An 18,828-nucleotide genomic window follows, 5' to 3' on the forward strand; every position below is an offset into this window, starting at 1 on the left:
TTCTACCTTTCTCTGGCCTCTAGGACATTGTTCATATATGTAACACATGTATGTTTTCAGTTCAGCTGCAGTGGATGAATTACCCAATAGACATTAAATCCCAAACTACCTCAAATCTGTGCAGCACAGATTCGATTTGAAATGAGTTTAACACAAAATGTGATGTTTTGCAAAACAAACACTATTGCAAATCATCACAACTTGTCCAACAAAAGGAACATCTCTGCTTTTGCCTTTTTGTCAACCTGCCTCAATACTTGCAAAATTTCATAATGTGCATCTGAAAATATTGCTATAGGCCAAATCTGTGACTCAACAGGTTAATCCTCCACCTGCAGGCACCAGCATCCCATGAGGGTAGTGCTTCCAGTCTTGCTGCTCCCTGCTTATGTCCTGCAAGAGGAGAAGAGATGGCCACGTCCTTGGGCTCTAGCACTCACGTGGAACATCTAGATGGCTCCTGGATCCACTTTGCATTTCTCAGCTCTGGCTGTTATGTGTCGTGTAGGGAGTGAAGCAGATAAGAAAAATCTCTGTTTCTCCTTCTCTCTGTAAACCTACCTTTCTGATCAAAATAAATAAGTCATTAAAATATAGAAAATGTGCTAAACTCTCATGCTATTGTTTATTCATCTGTCAGTGGAGATAATTGTAAATATTTCCTATGTTACTAGCGTAAGCTAAATAAGTTATATAGGCACTCTATGATATTGTCTTGTAGACAATAATTATCAATCAGGTTTGTTTTGTGGTAATACAATTCTTAACATTATTATCACTAATTGGTGCTACATACATAAAATCAATAAGGCAAGAAAATAAATGCAAATCAGGTCATAAAGAAGGAAATATCTCCATAGGAGACCGTGTTCTCTTGCAGAGGCTAAGATTCTGGTGTGCTTTTAACAAATGATAGGAAATGATACAGAATACTATCCAAGCAAGGTCCTGATACCTGGCTCCATTCATAAATGTTTCAAATGATTGTGCTTTTGCATTAGCTCATCCAAAACTCATGAATTGAAGCCTCAAATGGACACTAAGCACTGCCTTGCGGTTTTGTTTCTTGATGTGTCACATTCTGAAGTGATTGCTTAGTCTGCGTTCCTTTTGTCGATTCCCATACAGGTGCCTTTGTTTTTTCCTTTCCTTCATTTAGTAGTGACCTTGCCTTGTACCTTTGCTATAAAAGTGCAATCCATCTGATTTTATCTAATTCGTCTTTTGGATATTGGTCTGCAATTCTAGCTATTCCTTTCCCTCTGTTAAATACCTTTAAGCTAGAAGGAACTGTATTGTTTCTGCTTTCCCTATAGCGTAGAATCTCCAGCTGTCTGCCACCTTAAGGATGTCTCTTTTTATAGCATTAGCTTACTTCACTAGATGACCTAGATGACCAGTCCCATTACATTGAAACAGGTGCTAATAATCGAATTCTTAAGATACCGCTCTGTTCATTTCCCTTTCAAAATGGCTTAAATACCTAAAGTCTTTCATGATGGTTTACAAAAGTTGCTTTACTGGTAAGCAATACTGAAGCTAGCCAATTTACATTTTCTTACACATAACCTCAAACACATATATCACAATTTTCTCTGTACTTGAGATAATTCAAAATGCCAAGCGATTTTTAATATTTCCATTATATTTCCACAAATACTTCAATAACAAGTTTACAACTGACTATGCAATAATTATTTCCTTTTTAAATATATATTTTTTTAAGTTTAGGAAGCAGCAAGACACGCTCACATACGCACAGCCACAGAAGATTCAGGATTTAGGAACAGGATCCTGGTTTCATGTGTTGGAAGTAGGACTATCCTGCTGCCTCCCAGGGTGTTTGATGGCAGAAGATGACTCAGGAGCAAAGTTGGAAATCAAAGCCGTACACCCCGATATCATATACGGGTATTGGTATGAGACCTGTTATTTTCTAGACCCAAAACACTTACCACCATTTTTATTATCCAGATAACGATAAGGCAATAACATTTAGCAGTTAATCAAAAACAGTAGCAACAAAGCTAACAAACCATTGAAGTGGTTTCAATACTTTAACTCATTTTTCTTCTAGCACAATTTCAATCCAAGATTTATTTTTAATTGTTATGGATGTATATATTTTTTATATATTTTTTTACCATTAATGCCCTATACTTCATCACTCAACTGTCAAAATACATTTCAACACTTATGTTTATATATTATATATTAGGGATTTATCTGCTAATTCATTCTATGGTTTTTTTTCTGAATAAAAGAAAACAACTATAAAATATCCCTAAATTCCACGGCATTACACATCATCTTAGCTGTACACCTTTAAGACACATACTTACAAAAGGTACACATGTTTTCCAAGAAAATAACTTCAATTCTTTCCATGAAATAATCTCAATTGTCAGATTAAACCTTAATGAAGGGCCCGGCGGCGTGGCCTAGCAGCTAAAGTCCTCGCCTTGAAAGCCCCGGGATCCCATATGGGCGCCGGTTCTAATCCCGGCAGCTCCACTTCCCATTCAGCTCCCTGCTTGTGGCCTGGGAAAGCAGTCGAGGACAGCCCAATGCATTGGGACCCGGGAGAGGGAGACCCGGGAGAGGTTCCTGGTTCCCAGCTTCAGATCGGCGCGCATTGGCCCGTTGCGGCTCACTTGGGGAGTGAATCATCGGACGGAAGATCTTCCCCTCTGTCTCTCCTCCTCTCTGTATATCTGACTTTGCAATAAAATAAATAAATCTTTAAAAAAAAAACCTTAATGAAATATTGATAAAATCACTCATTTCTCAAAATGATGATGATTCAAAGAGGTTATATAGATAATAGTTTATGTAAAATATTTTCCTAGTAAAATTCAGATGTTTGCGTTCATTTTAACTACTTTCTTAGGTAATTACCACTTAGGTTATGAAGGATTTAATATGAGAATATTATACAGAAAATATCATTATTGTTCATGGTTGGTGATGACAAATATTTTATAGGTAACCTAAAAGCCTATTGATTTTATATTCACCTATAAAAATATTTAGTAGTCTCAGTAGTCAAATTCATTTCTAACTATGGCTTAAAAACAGTCATTAGTACAAGCACAATGTTAATATACGGTCCACATTTTGCCTGACTACTTCACTCATTTTGCTTGTTAACTTTATGTTTCTCTTGCTTTCCGTGGTTTAGTGTACAGAAATATCAAAGATGATCTGGAAGAAGGGCAAACAGAAGCCAGTCACACTGGACTGTGTCTCTTATCAACAAAATCTTTCAACTTCCTTCAATAAGAGTAGGATTAAAAATAACATACTTGAACGATTGGTGAACAAACTCTAAAGAGATAAAATCCTGAAATTGTTATTAATTCAAAATAAATTTCAAGAGTCTATTGATTTTTCTATCTCAGAGCATTCTGGGAAAATTCTCCGCTGTGCAGTTTGCTTTTCCTGATTAAAAAAGTGTGCAATTTTAAAAAATACAGCTTATTTGGTAGGGGGATAGTTACTGAAATATACAATAACTATATTTTAAGTAAGATTATGCTTAGTCATTAAATATTTATTTCAATACAAAGTTAACAAAATTTTTTGCCTTTAGGCTAGGTAATGAAACTACGTAAAATACTGTGATTACAACAGAGTATGTTAGGCTCAGTGGGAGCCCAGAACACACCCTCCAAAAAGTGTAGAACAGGCTTCCGACAGGTGTAGCAGGATCTCAGGGAATCGGGCTACAGGGTGCAACCTCACACAGTGAAATAGCAAGGAGATAAATTAAAAGCAAAGCACCCTAATCTCAAATCGGCAATGAGATACTGAATATTGCAGCAAATAGATTATACTAATGGTAGCTTATCATTTTACATAACAATACCTAATATTCCTTTATTATTTACCATTGTTTTATTTAGCCTTTCTGCAATAGCCCTAAGGGAGATAGCTAATAAGAGACTATATTAACATGCTATAAAACACAGTGTATTAAAATATTACTGACATCTTCTTCCCTTTGGACAATCCAACAAATACTATTACACATTTTAATTTTACACATGTATATTTTACAGATGCAAATACATGTCTGGTTATTATTATCTTTTCTCTTTCTTTAAATCCTATTATTTATTCCATGACTAACTCAATAGTTTTCAGCTTAGATCTGAATGTCCAAGAATGCTTTACATTTTTCTGCTTGAAGAACTTATTTTAAATTTTATGTTTAAATAGAGGGGCCATAATGAAATATTTAAGCTTTGCTGGTCTCAATAAATCTATTTTTGTAATTTGAAGAATAAATCATTTGTAATTTGAAGGTCATTTTAATTACCTTGTGGTTTATAGATTTCTATTAATGCATTAAATGCTTCTATTAATGCATTAAATGTTTTGCATTAATGTCTTCTTGTGGTTTGAGTTTCCATAATAAATCCATTGCATTTCTTACTCGTGTTTCTCTAAAGATGGAATGCACTTTGTCCCCTACAGCTATCTGGAAGGCTTTTGTCTCAGTCTTTATTTTTTCTTAGCAGTTAGACTCCAACATGTGTAGGTGTGTATGCTTGTGTTTGGACAGATGTGTACATTCAAACCTATGTTTATACCAGATATTTATTTGGCTATTTAACCTTGTTTGGATAACAGTTGTATCCAGTCACTATTTTTGAAAATGTGTTAACCATTATTTACTCAAACATTTCTTCTTTGTTTTAAAAAAGTAAGTAAACCATTCATCTACTCTCTGCTATGGCAGAATCCCTTTAGTAGTTGTAACACATCGCAGATTGATATTTTAATTGTCATAATGAATCCCTCTGTGCTTGAACATTTTGAATGTAACCACCTGACTTTATAAACATCATGATAGGAATGTAGATGTGAGGAGATATACAATTTCTCTCAGAAAATTTATATCAATATAATAATCTCTACTTTAAAGTGTTGCATATCTCTGTGTATGTGCATTTGTGGAAGAGAATTAGAGCTATCATGAGCCTGTCAATGATATTAACACATGAGGAACACAGAAAACACATATTACTGTCAAGATGTCCTCATTGTCTGCAGAGTAGGAGCAGAAACACGCTATTTGACAATTCCCTTCCAGTATTTTAAAGTTATTAACTGTATAATTAGAAGGCGAAGATACATACTTGAATATGCACAAAATTGCATAAGATGGTTTCTGTGCTTACAATGTGAAATTATAAATAGAAAAAGTTTTAAGTGTGGTATATATAGACAGAATTAAGCAAAACTACTGAAATTGTTTAGTTTCACTGACTGCTAGTCTTACTTCTCTTTTCTGTTTCTCTCCTTCTCATTTCTTTCCAGAACTTGCTGGTCTGAGTTATGATGGTGTGTTCCATTGCCGAACACTGGCATTTCATTCAATGTGATTTTGCAACTGTTTGCAAATGCACATCAGTTTCCACTATTTCTCTTCCCATCCTAAATCTTCGCTGTCTGACCCATCTTAATCCAATCTTCTTTTGCTGCTTCTCGGGATCAGATAACATAAATGGATTTTGTAGAACAGGCTTTACATTTGATGACACCTTGTTTTCCTAAGATTGCAGTAATCAAAATTTGGAGGAGGGGAAAAAAAACAAAAGCAGTAAGGAAAAAAAATCCATAAAGCATCCCTCTCCCTTTTCAGCATGATGGATGTGGCTGAGAATCCAGAACAGCCCTGGCTCAAGTTTCATCAGCATCTATGCAGCAGTAACAGCCTCTTCTGGACAAACTATAACAAGTAAGGAAGCAAAGCAATAAAACTGGAAGCGAGGCGTGCGCTGACAAACTTCGTTCCTTTCCAAATGGCTGTGAGAGATTCACTCTGGTAAAGTGAAATGCAAACTGCGTAAGATTCCTTTATTTCAAATATTCCGAAGTTTACCTGTCACTTATATAATGGACGGTGATTTCATCTTCTACTTTTTGAAAAGAGATCGTTCCAAAGAATTATGAAAAATAATTATGTTCATTCACTGAAAATAATTATCAACCCTTTTTGTTTGAGAATTACTTTATGATAACTACAACATCTTTCTCCAAAACAATTTTATTCTGCTAACTTAAATTTTGCTAATTTGCTTTATAATAAGCAACATACATTTAATACAGCATTGCACACGCATTTAGGAAGTTATTTCTATGTTCAGTGGATTAGCATTCAAAAATGTATTGGAAAATTCAGATGTTTTTGGAAACTCCTGCTTGGCTTGAGTTTCCAAAAACAAAATTTTTATCCTCATCATTTAGGGTAATGGTAAAGTATTCTTTAAAGAGAATTAGGCAGGAATGTGAATGAGAAAAAATGATTACGTTTGAATATTTTTCCTTTTTCAAGTGAAATGTTCTAGAGCTATAGTTAAAATTTTCAAAATAAGATCTAGTTTAAGCCTACATTGCTTCAAGTGGCAAATGAGAATTGAATTGTACCATTATCAGTACGCTAGTCACTTATTTACTGGAGAAAATTCTGTAATAATAACATAAGTGGATTTTCTCAAGTTCTGCTTTTCTTGCCCAAAGATGCTTCCTCATTATTTCTCCAAAACTCAACTAGGGTTTGAAACTAAATCTGTGCTAGTTTGTCACATAAAAACGGAACTTGGCAATATGCCAGAGTCAGGGAAATCTTACGGTATGATTTAATGAACTGATTGAATTCAGCAAAAATAAGTTTGCATTGCATACCCCCAGAAAATGATTTTATAAAGGTATTACGCATTATATACCTTCATTATCTCTTGCCTGGAATACCACAGCAAACTATTTCCTCACCCTCCAAATCTATGGTTCCTTCACTTCAACTTCAGTTGCTTTTTATTTCCATAAATAAATATTCTCTCACTAAAGGCTGGAAACTAACTCGGGAAATTATTGGTCTAAATGTTCACAAGATAAAGTAACTTCCATCTGACTGCAAACATTAATTTCTAGCCCCTGCACACACACATAACACATACACACACGTGCAGACACAAAATAGTTCTATTTTGTGGTTTAAAGAGATTTCACTTGAGGCTGTATAAAAATAGTTTTTAATAGATAATTCCCTCACGTGTTTACACATTAAATATCGCCAAGTTTACTTGCATACATGAAAGGGTTAGCATAAACCTTGGTCAAAATGGGAGATGCATTAGGTTTTACAATGACGTTAAATTCCTCTGAAAAACTCCGATGCGTGTATTTCCTTAACAGAGTTTGTGTCGTAGGCTATTTCAACGCGGCGGGTGTTCACACTCCGTCTGAGTAACGCCTTGAACACAATTTAGCTTTGTGTTTTTTGTAAATATCTCTTAGCTCTTTAAAAATGCATATCGTTTATTTATTTGAAGGACGAGTTATAGAGTTAGATACACACCCAAACACACACCAAAAAAAGAGGTAGAAAGAGAAGGGATATTTCACCAACTATTCCAGCCATTTTTAATATGAGATTATTTAAGGGAAAGAGAGAGAATGCTCACATCCAAGAGAGATTGAGTAAAGCAGACAGAAATAGAAGGAGAGCCAGCAGGCCCACGTGCGAGAGAATCTCTCATCTGTTGGATTCCTTAGTTAAATACCTGTGGCAGCGGGGATTTTGCAAAGCTGAAGCAGGGAGAGGTGAACTCCGCAGTAGCTGCCATTCTCGTTAAAACATCTCTTTGGACCCTGCTTGGTATCCTAGCAGCTAAAATCCTCGACTTGGAAGCGCCAGGATCCCATATGGGCGCTGGTTCTAATCCCAATGGTCCTGCTTCCGATCCAGCTCCCTGCCTGTGGCCTGGGGAAGCAGTGGAGAACAGCCCCAAAGCCTTGGGACCCTGCACCCAGGTGGGAGATCCGAAAGAGGCTCTTGGCTTTGGATTGGCTTAGTTCTGGCAGTTGCAGCTGGTTGGGGAGTGAATCAGCTGAATGAAGATCTTTATGTCTCTCCTCCTGTCTTTATGTAAAATAAATCTTAGTTGGTTTTGTTGTTGTTGTTGTTGTTTATGATTAGTTTAAAGATTTGGACCCAGCATAGTAGCCTAGCAGCTAATGTCCTCGCCTTGTACGCGCCAGAATCCCATAAGGACACCAGTTCCTGTTCCAGAGCACCCCCGCCCCTTCCCTTGCCTGCCTGTGACCTGGGAAATCAATCGAGGAGAGCCCAAAGCCTCGGGAACTTACACCCATGTGGGAAGAAGCTGATGGCTTCTGGATTTAGATCTGCTCAGCTCCTGCCGCTGTGACCACTTGGGGACTGCACCAGCAGGAGGGAAGATCTTCCTCTCTGTCTCTCCTCCTCTTTTTATATATCTGACTTTCCAATTAAAAAAATAAGTAAATCTTAAAAAATAAATTTGTATGGATTGTGCATTTACATGTGAGTCTCCGTTCAGTTAAGGTGGTTTGTGCATGGTACATACTTGAGAAAGCAAGCAATTGTTTAGCATCATTATAGAATTGATACTCCTCAAAAAATTATTTCTTATCTCTTCCTGTGCCCCCTTGCTTTAGTTCCAAAGTCAGACATTTCCATGAGTCTAAAATATTTCATAATTTTAATTATATGCAAAGTACATTCAGTGAAATCTTGATTATCTTCCGAGGATGATTCATATCCAAATCAACATTGATTATTACATTTGGCTATCCTGCAAAAGTATTTCTACCTTCATGAACTCTGAAAGTAGCAATGGACCTGGGTCCAAATAAGACTTTCTTCTGCTAGTTTGCTTCTTCTAGTATTCTCAGGTCCAAACGTGACTAACAATGTTTCTGAAACTGCCTTCCTGATAAACAAGTAAGAGTGAAACACGTCTCTAAAGATGTGAACTGTTGGGATTCCTCACATTCTTCAAATCTGAGAGATTTTGATTATGTTTTAAATGTTGAACACTCAGAAAATAAAAATTACAATTTCTCTTTAATTTATAGGTACTGCTCAAATGTGATTTTGATGGAATTCGTTGGATAAAGTTTCTACCTTAATTTTCTGGGCACTTTTATTCTGGTTTTGGTGTTTAGTTGAAAGAAATAACAACAATTACTATAAATTATGATTGTATCTTTTATGCCATCATTCTGGCCTTGAATATTTGAAACATGTAAAAAAAAGAAAAGAGAGAGAGAAGCTTCTACCTGTGTTTCACTTCCCAACTAGCCAAAAGCAAGTACCTGAGAACTCCGTCCATGCCTCCCACACAGGCGGCAGACACGAATGTCTTTTGATCTGTCTTTCGCCCCTCACACACCCCATTCCTAGGTCAGAGAATTTGATTTTTTTCTATTACAAATTCACTCTTTTCCTTTTCCTAACTCAAATGTATTACTGAGCCCCTATAATGAAAATTTTCATTAATTTAATATAATTTTAGCTCTTGATTTATTTTTCATTGCTCTAATAATTTAATTTTACTTCCTCGTTCATGTTATCAATTGCTTGCAGTTTTGGAACTATGTATAATATGCCTATAAGAATGTATGTAAAAGAAATCTCTAAGATTCTCACATCAAAGCTATTCTCCCAAGGAAAGTAAAATTCCATTTATTAACACACCATATAAGCAATGTATAGAAATGAAAGAATCACATCTATGTTTAAAATTTTATCATGGTTACTGTGTTAGGAATGTACCTTATTATACCCCTTCATATCTGTCTGTATCAACAGCAAGTTTGACATCACTTAAGCACATAATAAAATAAATTTAAGGAGCTTTAATTTTACCACTGACTATGAATTGGGTTTAAGTAAAATAAATGCACATTCTGTATGCTGCTTTCACTTCGTAATGAGTCACTTACAGTAGGATTAGAGAGTGGACATCCTTCCTAGTGAAGCAGTAACTGCACCTTCCAGATGCAAAGACAAGGCTACAGTCCAGTGCTTTCAAAGAATCTGTACCTTTAGGAAACATGAAATATTAAAATCAAGATCCATCTGAGGTTTTATTCATGTGGACCTGAATTATCTTATGGACTGCCAGGATTCAAATAGCAGCAAAAATTTCTTGCCACTAATTATCATTTCAGCTATATTGGCCTTCCCTTCTCCCCTCCCTATTTTCTTGTTCTTACTGTTATCTTTCCGTTAACAATTTCCCTCCCCCCAAAACTGTATGGCTGTATACTCTCCACATATGATTAACTCTTCCCGTCTTTCACAAATTTAAATAAATATGCTTTTTTTCTAAAAACCACTCCCTGATCTCTTTGTTTCATTTCTTTGTTTTTCGTTTAAGTCAAATGGTTAAATAGACTTCTCAGATATGAAGAATTTCTAATATTTTAGTTGAACCCTGAATAACATAAAGTATAAAATATAGGATCAATAAAAAGTTAAATCCTATTACAGGATAAAAGAATAATAATGGGTCCTCACAATGATAAAATCAAGATATGGTATGCTTGAGAGAAACATTTTGATTTCTATTTGTTTGGAAAACAGAGTAAAAAATTAAATGTTAAATTTGTGTTGTTACCCTAAACTGTATGCAATAGAAGAATAATTTGTCTCTTGATATCTATTTCTTTTATTTGATGGGTAAGGGATCATTAAGTACTACTGAACCCATTTTCTTTAAATATTATATTAAGTAGTTAACTTTACAGATTCTTACATACTACTGCTATAACCACTATCACATAAACAAACATTTTGTTCATTCATTAATTTTTTTGCCAAATTTGCTTCTCATTTCTGCCCTGTTAGGTATGCTTTATCCATTTGTTTTTGTAAAGATTGAAGAATCTGTATCCTAAAGGAATTAAGTAGCTAACACTTGAATATGTATCCTTACTCTATCTTTTGAGGAAAATGAGAATAAATATGATTTGAAGCTTTAGTTTTTAATTCCCGTGTTATATATGAATACCCATTAGTGGCCGGACATAATCTTTCCCTTACCCTAGATGAATGAATGAATACCGTGCAGGCTGTATAGGGCTTGAGCAGCTCTATAGTAGGCTGTGGTGCCCCAGCAGTACTACACATTATCTTGAAGTATCATTCTTATGTCATTCAAATAACCAAGATCTCCAAGTGAATGGGAAGTTACAATGGATGGATTTATTCCATTTACCAAATAAAAGCTGTACTCTTATCTTCTTAGTATGGGATAATCCAATAAACAGCCTTCATTCTACAACAGCCAAGTACTGATTTTTTTGGACAATTACAGTTCAATCTCTTCCCTTTCTAGCTGCACATTTGTGGGGTTTATGTACAGACCAATCAACACTATTTACCTCATTTAGAACTTCTCCTGCCAAAAAGACAATTTTGTGTATAAATGCCTCCAATCTGGGAAGACATCCAAAAGAAGCAGTTCAGGTGAATAACAGTGTGATTTACATGCAGGTGCAAAGCATAAAGTAGGAAATAGAAAATACCAACTGAAGAAATTGAGTAGAATTTAGTTAACTATAGAGGTATATCACTTTCCCTCTCTTATTTAAAAGTCCTAGAAACATTCTGCTTTTTGTTTTAATATATTTGTTTTAAGGTTTTCAAGAGCACATCTTCCTTTGGTCTTTGCTTATGTGTTGGAATTTTAGGGAGACTGGTATTAGGTTAATGACACATGATTATATAGGAATCAAATCATTTAAAATACTAGTGGAGTGGAAAACAGTCCTACTTAACTGAAAAGAGAAATGCTTCAACAGCATACTTTCGATGAGATATAAAGTACATTTTCTCAATTTCCAAATTCCTAGCTATTCATACAATTATTGCATCTTTGACTTATATTTTAAAATGTTGTACTACACAAATACTACTGTGTAAACCATCAAACTGAAGTCAGAAACTAAAACACAAAGTATGAGAGAAGGTCAAATGCTACCTATCTACAAAATTATTCCATGAACATTTTTAGAAGTTAAGAAGTTATTAACCTTGAATGTCAAGAATTGGATCCAGGAATGCGAGTGGTAGAGCTTTTGGAAGTTTCTTTCCTTTGACTTTGACATCGGTGCCAGTGACACAACTTGCTAAAAACAGAAAGATTTCTGAAACTTAATTTCTTTCTTAGAAAATTATTTCTGCTCTGATTACACTTAACATTTTTTCCCTTTTTTGTTTTTAATTTTTGTTTTTCACACTGCATTTCCTTAGATTCAGGAATCTCGCCTGCCACCCCCCCATCCCATCTCACCCTACACAGATTTTCTCTGTATGATAACAATAGTATATTCCTTCAACATCAGTTGCAAGCCCATCATTGTTCTATTTAAGCGTATCATGACATTGTAGGTCCAGATAATGACAGAAGGTCCATCACTATCATAAAGATAAATTTAACAGTTTCACTGAGAGTCCATCTATTATTCAGAAGCAGAGATGCACACTACAATGTATGTTCACTTCATGGTATAGTTGCCTCAATTATACACTTTCTCTAGATAAATATATGCATACATGTTTATGTAAATACCTATCGATGTTGTGTTTTGCATGAAGGTTGCCTTCTATCAGCGAGAACATATGCTATCTTTCCTTTGGGGATGGGCTTATTTCACTGAGCAAAATTGTCTCCTTAAGCGTCAAATAGTGTAATGTGCTTGATTTATAAAGTAAGTTCTATCTGAGAAAAAAGAAAAAACATACTAAAATCACCTAATAAATAAATGCAATTATGTAAAAAGCACTACTAACAAGATTTTAGGAAGTCCAAACATTGTAAATTTTAAGATTAATAGCCAAGGGTTTCAACAATGATTCTGCCATTTTTAAATTAAGCATGATTTGCTCATTTCTATTTATGAAAATTTGATAAAATAAAATAAAATAAATATAAATAAAATAAAAATCCGATATAGTTATGTTGTGGATTTGTGCACAGTTTGGCATTCAGAGTATCAGTAAGATGAATTTGAAATCTATTGAGAGAAAAACAGATATTATAATTACAACTCTTGCAGCAAAGGGGGGCACTAAGTAAGACTCACACATTTCAAACGTGCTGTAATTCATTCACTCATTTTTAGATGAAATCTTTGTGTCTTTACTTCAAAGATAGAATGATACAGGGGGTGAGACAGAAGAAATCTTCCCACCATTGATTTGCTTTGTGAAAGGTACTAACAGCCAGGGTTCGACCAAGCCAAAGCCAGGACCCAGTAATTCCACCTTGGTGTTCCATGCGATAACAGGGACTCAACCCATTACACACTCCTCTGCTCCTTTCCTGCGGCAATTAAAGCAAGGCTGGGTTGGAAACAGTGTAGCTGGACCTCAACCAGCTCTACTATAGCTAGTTGCTATTCAGGTTTAACTAGCTGTGCCATGTTGCCTTCAGATACTTAAGCAATTACAGTAAAAAAAAAAAACTATAGTAATTAAGATAGTACTGGCCTATTTAAAGAATCTATACACAGATCAAGAAAACTGAATGGAGTCCTAAGTAACCCACATTGATTTACGATACACATGCAACCATAATTATGTGAAAAAAATGTAGTCTTCACATATTGGTAGCGCAATAAGACAAATTAATACCTTTATCTTACACTTTATTCAAAACTTAACTTAAAATGTGTCACATTCAGTGGAACAAACTGAATAGAATAAAATAGCGGTTATTAAAGTACTTGTATCATTATCAACAAGGATAAATCTATCAGCGATAAAATTTAGTGGAAAGACTTGTTAAAGGATAGACATCATTTTTTTTGCAAGATCGTAACATTGTCAGTAGCAAATTTTGCATTTTTATTAGAATTATTAAATAACTGGGGAATTCAATTTAGATATAATTTAGACAGCATCATATGAATAATTTTAGTTGCTTTTCTATAGCAAAAATTAGTTTCCAAAGCTGTAAGACAGGGAACAGCTGTGACTTGCTTTACATTTAAACTAGTTATCTACATAAAAGCTACATTTTTCCACAAGCTGGAAAACTAAGAACATACATTTTGAAATGAATCCATGTTCTGACTGTAATAAATATCAGAAAAATAGGAAAATGTGGAATTGCTCTGGAAGACAAAGCAGGCATACGCCACCATGGCTGTCTGAGTCAGTGCTACGGATGAAAGTTTCCCAAGGAACGCCAACACATTGCTCCTCATGTTACCCACACCTCCGTTTCTCCATACAGTCGTGTCTGCATATGAAAACTAAAGAGAATGTTCCATGTCAATGGCAAGATGTAACGGTTCGTGTCCTTAATTCTGTCTGCCATTTCTGTAGATTGACTGTCACTATGTGGCCCACTTACCCATAAACTTTCTAAATAAATTCATCGAATCCACATTTCTGAAGCATCACATATGCTTTCTCAGGGTTATCAAAATATCTTACTATTCTTTTAAAGTCTCTTAACTATGCAATTTCAGTTTGGGCTTTCTTCCAAACAGGACTAAAATAGAATTGCAGTTGCACAATAAACAAGAGTTGCTAATTGCCAATTTTGTAGACTTCCTTACAAAAAAAAAAAAAGGGAATGTCACATCCAACTGTTTTGATGCAACTTTCTCCTTTCTATTCATCTTGTTTCTGATAACTCAGGGTTATTTCTATGCAGTTGTGCATTTGAATTTTGCCTATGTTTTGAAAGAAAAGTTTCCTTTGTTTAATTTGCTCTTCACTAAGTGCATTTTCTTCCTTTCTTTTCTGGAGTTAGAATTTCAGCAGTTTTCAAACTTTAAAATGTATTTTCTGGGCTTTATGCTTTGATATCCATCTTTAAGCAGAAATCTAGTTAAAAATCTTAAAAGTCATGTTTAAAACAAATATTGTTTGAAATGAAGTCAGTGGTTTGTGCTTCCCCCACCCCGTTTGTTTTAATCAGCATGTTTCTGTATTATTTTATTTACCCTACCTTTTAGGTTCTGTCAGTAATTAATATGAAGATACAGAGCTAAAGGGGCTGGCATGTTGGCATAGCAGTTTAACTCTTCAAATGCTGTGAGCTCATTGCCTATGAGCACCAGTTTGAATCCTGGCTGCTCCACTTTCAATCCAGCTCCCCTTTTATGGTCTGAGAAAGCAGTAGAGTATAGTTTAAATCCTTGAGCTCTTTGGTCCATGCTGGAAAGCTAACCCTCCTGATTTTGGAATGGCCAACAGTTTATGTGAAAAAAAATTTCAATCAGGGAGAGAAATATAGAAGGAAGAAGGAGAAAAGAGGTTCATTATAAAGAATTAGTTGTATGTTGAGGGCAGGGTAGATATGAAGTTTGAGCATCTGTAAGAGGAATTCATGGACTGAAAAAGAAAGATACAGAGTCATTGATGCTGATGGTGTCGTGTGGGCAGCGGGTAGGCAGCCTCTGAATTTCCAACATTCCATGTCTCAACTTTTAGGCTATCAGTAGGAAAAAGTTCTAGTCAGCAATAATTGTTTCTCATGGAGGATTATTCTTTGTTGAGAGGATTACATAGAATCTACACACATTATAGAACATAATCTACTTTATTCAATAAGCAAACAGCTAAAGATGATATGATCCAGTCAGGATGATACAGATAAATAATTTTCAGAGATCAAAAAGAATTGTTTTAATTTTGTTGAAAACTGTCTAAATGTGATAGTGTTAATGGTGTAATCGCAAGTATAAAGTCAGATTATATAACCTAATCATGTGTTTTACAGTGTATTAGGACATGTTCAGTTGCTAAATTAAAACACCTGAGACTGGGTTAGTTACAAATAAAAGAGATTTATTAGCTCACAGACTTGGAATCTGAAAGTTCACAATCAGATGGTCCAAATATTTGATCTTAAGTGAGGAAGGACTCTTTGTCTACACAACAATACCATGGGGAAAAAAGACAGATTCATATAGAAGAAACCAAGTGTATGAGGTGGCATAATTTTATAAGAACTCTCTGCTCTGAGAACTAACTGGGATCTGACAAGAGCTATATTTATCCCTCACAAAGGCAGCACCTGTTTGGGTGACTTATACTCTTCCCACCCCGCTAGCACCAACTCTTAAATGTTCTGGCACCTCTTCCCACTCCCACACTAGGAAACAGACATCAAGCTTATGAAACTTTGGGGGACCTCCAACAAACTGCACCCACACCACATCACCCAGCCCCTCTTCAACATTTGTAAATCAGAGCAGAGCTGGAGTTAGTGATCCAGGCAAGGGCCGGGTTTTGATTCACAATACAGTATCATGGTTTGTACATGTTTTCCTGTAAGGCACACAGTAAGAAATATTGTTACTCAAGCAACTAGTCAACTTCACCACTGTAGCATGAAAGATCACAGATAACTTGCTGTTTCAATAAAGGCTTATTTTTTTAAATGTAGTTATTAGCTGATTAGAATTCACAATCTATACTTACCTGAGGTCTCACATGATGCAAACGGAGAAAGCTGATGTTAAGACTGTTATGTATGTACTTCAAGGTAAATATACCCTGAAAAATGTTGGAAATGACATTGGCTCGTGTCTTATTAATCTATACTGAATTTTGAGCGGTATAACAGAATTTATCCTAAAACAGTTTATGTTAAGCGATACTAAAGTTAAAGAACTTTTCCAACATACGCAAGAATAATGGAGTTGGATTTTACATTAAGACAGAATATGATGACTGACCTGGGCTTTATGTTTTGCCTGTGTTTTAGGCAGGGTTGTCACCAACATGGTTTATATACTTACTTACTTGGAAACATACAAGCATACAAACACACATGTAATATCTATGTGCAGCTTCTATCTTCAGGAACAAATACAAAATTTTATTATTAATTTAAAATAGCATCTAGTATATACAAAATTGACTTGTATTGTATGGCTAAACTGCACACATCCACAACGTGTTCAAACATTAATAATAAAATGGAAATTTATATATGAAGAGAATAAAGGAATAGCTGTTGTAGAATATTTTTGTCCAAAGGACAGAGATACAATTTCTCATTACTTGTAAGACAGAATGATCCTCTGTAATATAATAAACATTGACTGTGTCTTTATTTAAAATCAAAGGCTTGCTCACCCTTGATAATAAGGACTCCAATCCTAGAGCCTTGATTGCTCTTTCTAATTTCCAGACAATTTGACAACTTCACAAGAACATTAAGATAAATGTTGATGTAGGAACAAACAATGGAATAATCAAGACAACTAATTGAAAATAGCAGGAGGTTGACAAAATATTTGCTGCATCCAAAGATATCTAATACCTTAAAGTAACTAAGATGAACATTTCAAGTCTCGCACAAGTTTGAAATATAAAATTAGGCTTACATTTTAATTCAAGGGAAAGATATTTATCACCTAAATAGGATATAGGGAAAGAAAGGAGAAGTGATAAGAGAATTAGAATGGAAAAGACAGAGGATGAAGGCAAGAGAAGGGCTAGGAAGATGACAAAGGGGACTACACGAGGAAAGGCGCAGTAAGGAGAACGCGGAGACGATGAATGAAAGCAGCAAAAAAGCGTACCAGGAATAAGATGAAGAGGAGAGAAAGAGCAAAAAGGAAAATTAATAAAATAAAAGGAGAGGAGGAAATTAGAAGAATTAGAACAACATGAGGAGAAAGTACCTGATAGATTTCCACATTTCTTCTGTTAGCAACATGTAAATGAGATCCAGGAATAAAAGCCGTTAGCATTGCATTTTCATAATCATATCCAAAACACTGACAATTATTGTTGTAATATGTATGAATAATATATCTATTTTACAAAATAGAAGATAGGAATTTAAAACAGAATCATAAAACGGCTTACTCATCTATTTTAAACATTGCATTTATGTATGTGCATTGTCAAATACAAGAAAATAAACCACAAAGATATGCATCTGATATTCGTGTGGATGGGACAGTGTGTGCATACACATATATATGCAGATATACACACAGTAGACTTGTTTGAAACACACTTTTTCTTAGAACAAACTACATCTTTTCTGTACTTGTAGGGGCCTATATAAATCTTCTGATCTGACTTTTCAGTTTCATAGACTTTTAAAACTGAAAAGTATAAAAATACTAATTTATTTTTCCATCATAGAGTGATACATTAATGTGGGGCTCAAAGGCAGAGGGTTCACTAACTCAACAAGATGGCCACTGGGTTACAAGGTCACTGGGTTACAAGTGGTGCCCAAGATGGTGCCCAGGAACAGAGCCCTGGGCGTGAACCAGGGCAGCGTCACGTTGTTTCAAAGACAGACTGATTGGCCAAGGCCGTTTCACTCACCTGCCCCTGGCCTGTGGGAGCATTTTTGCAATTATAATTACTATATGGATAACTACTTTAAATTATATAAACATAGAACACAATGATATAATACACTTTTTAAATATTAATTTTTTCATTGAAAAATCGGATATAAGAAAGAAGGAGAGACAGAGAGGAAGATCTTCTGTGTGTTGATTCACTCCCCAAGCTGCCGCAATGACCAGAGCTGTGCCTATCTGAAGCCAGGAGCCTGGAGCCTCTTCTGGTCCTCCCACACAGAGTCCCATAAGTCCTGAAGGCTTTGCTCATACTTTTTGTTCAATTTTTTTTTTTTAATCTTAGTGGGTAATTTCAAAAACCATTTTTTGAAGCTCAAAAATCATTTCTTCTGCTTGCATGGTTTTTCATCTAGAGCATTCTATTGAATTCTTTGGCTCCAAGATTTCTGATCGGTTCTTTATTATACCTGTTGAATATCTCTTATTATGAATCATTGTCACAATTTTTAATTTACAATGGTAACATTTGTTTGGACAAACGTACTATATAAGGTAAAAGAAAAAAACGAGTACAGTTTAATATGGCAATAAGAAAACAAGGACAAATAAAAAAAGTAATAGAAAAAATTTGAATATATGGAATTGTCGTAAAATAAAAAGGGTTTTATGAACCACAAATAAAATTGTGGTTCAGAA

The sequence above is a fragment of the Ochotona princeps genome, chromosome 23 (genome assembly GCF_030435755.1).
Source record: "Ochotona princeps isolate mOchPri1 chromosome 23, mOchPri1.hap1, whole genome shotgun sequence".
NCBI lineage: Eukaryota > Metazoa > Chordata > Mammalia > Lagomorpha > Ochotonidae > Ochotona > Ochotona princeps.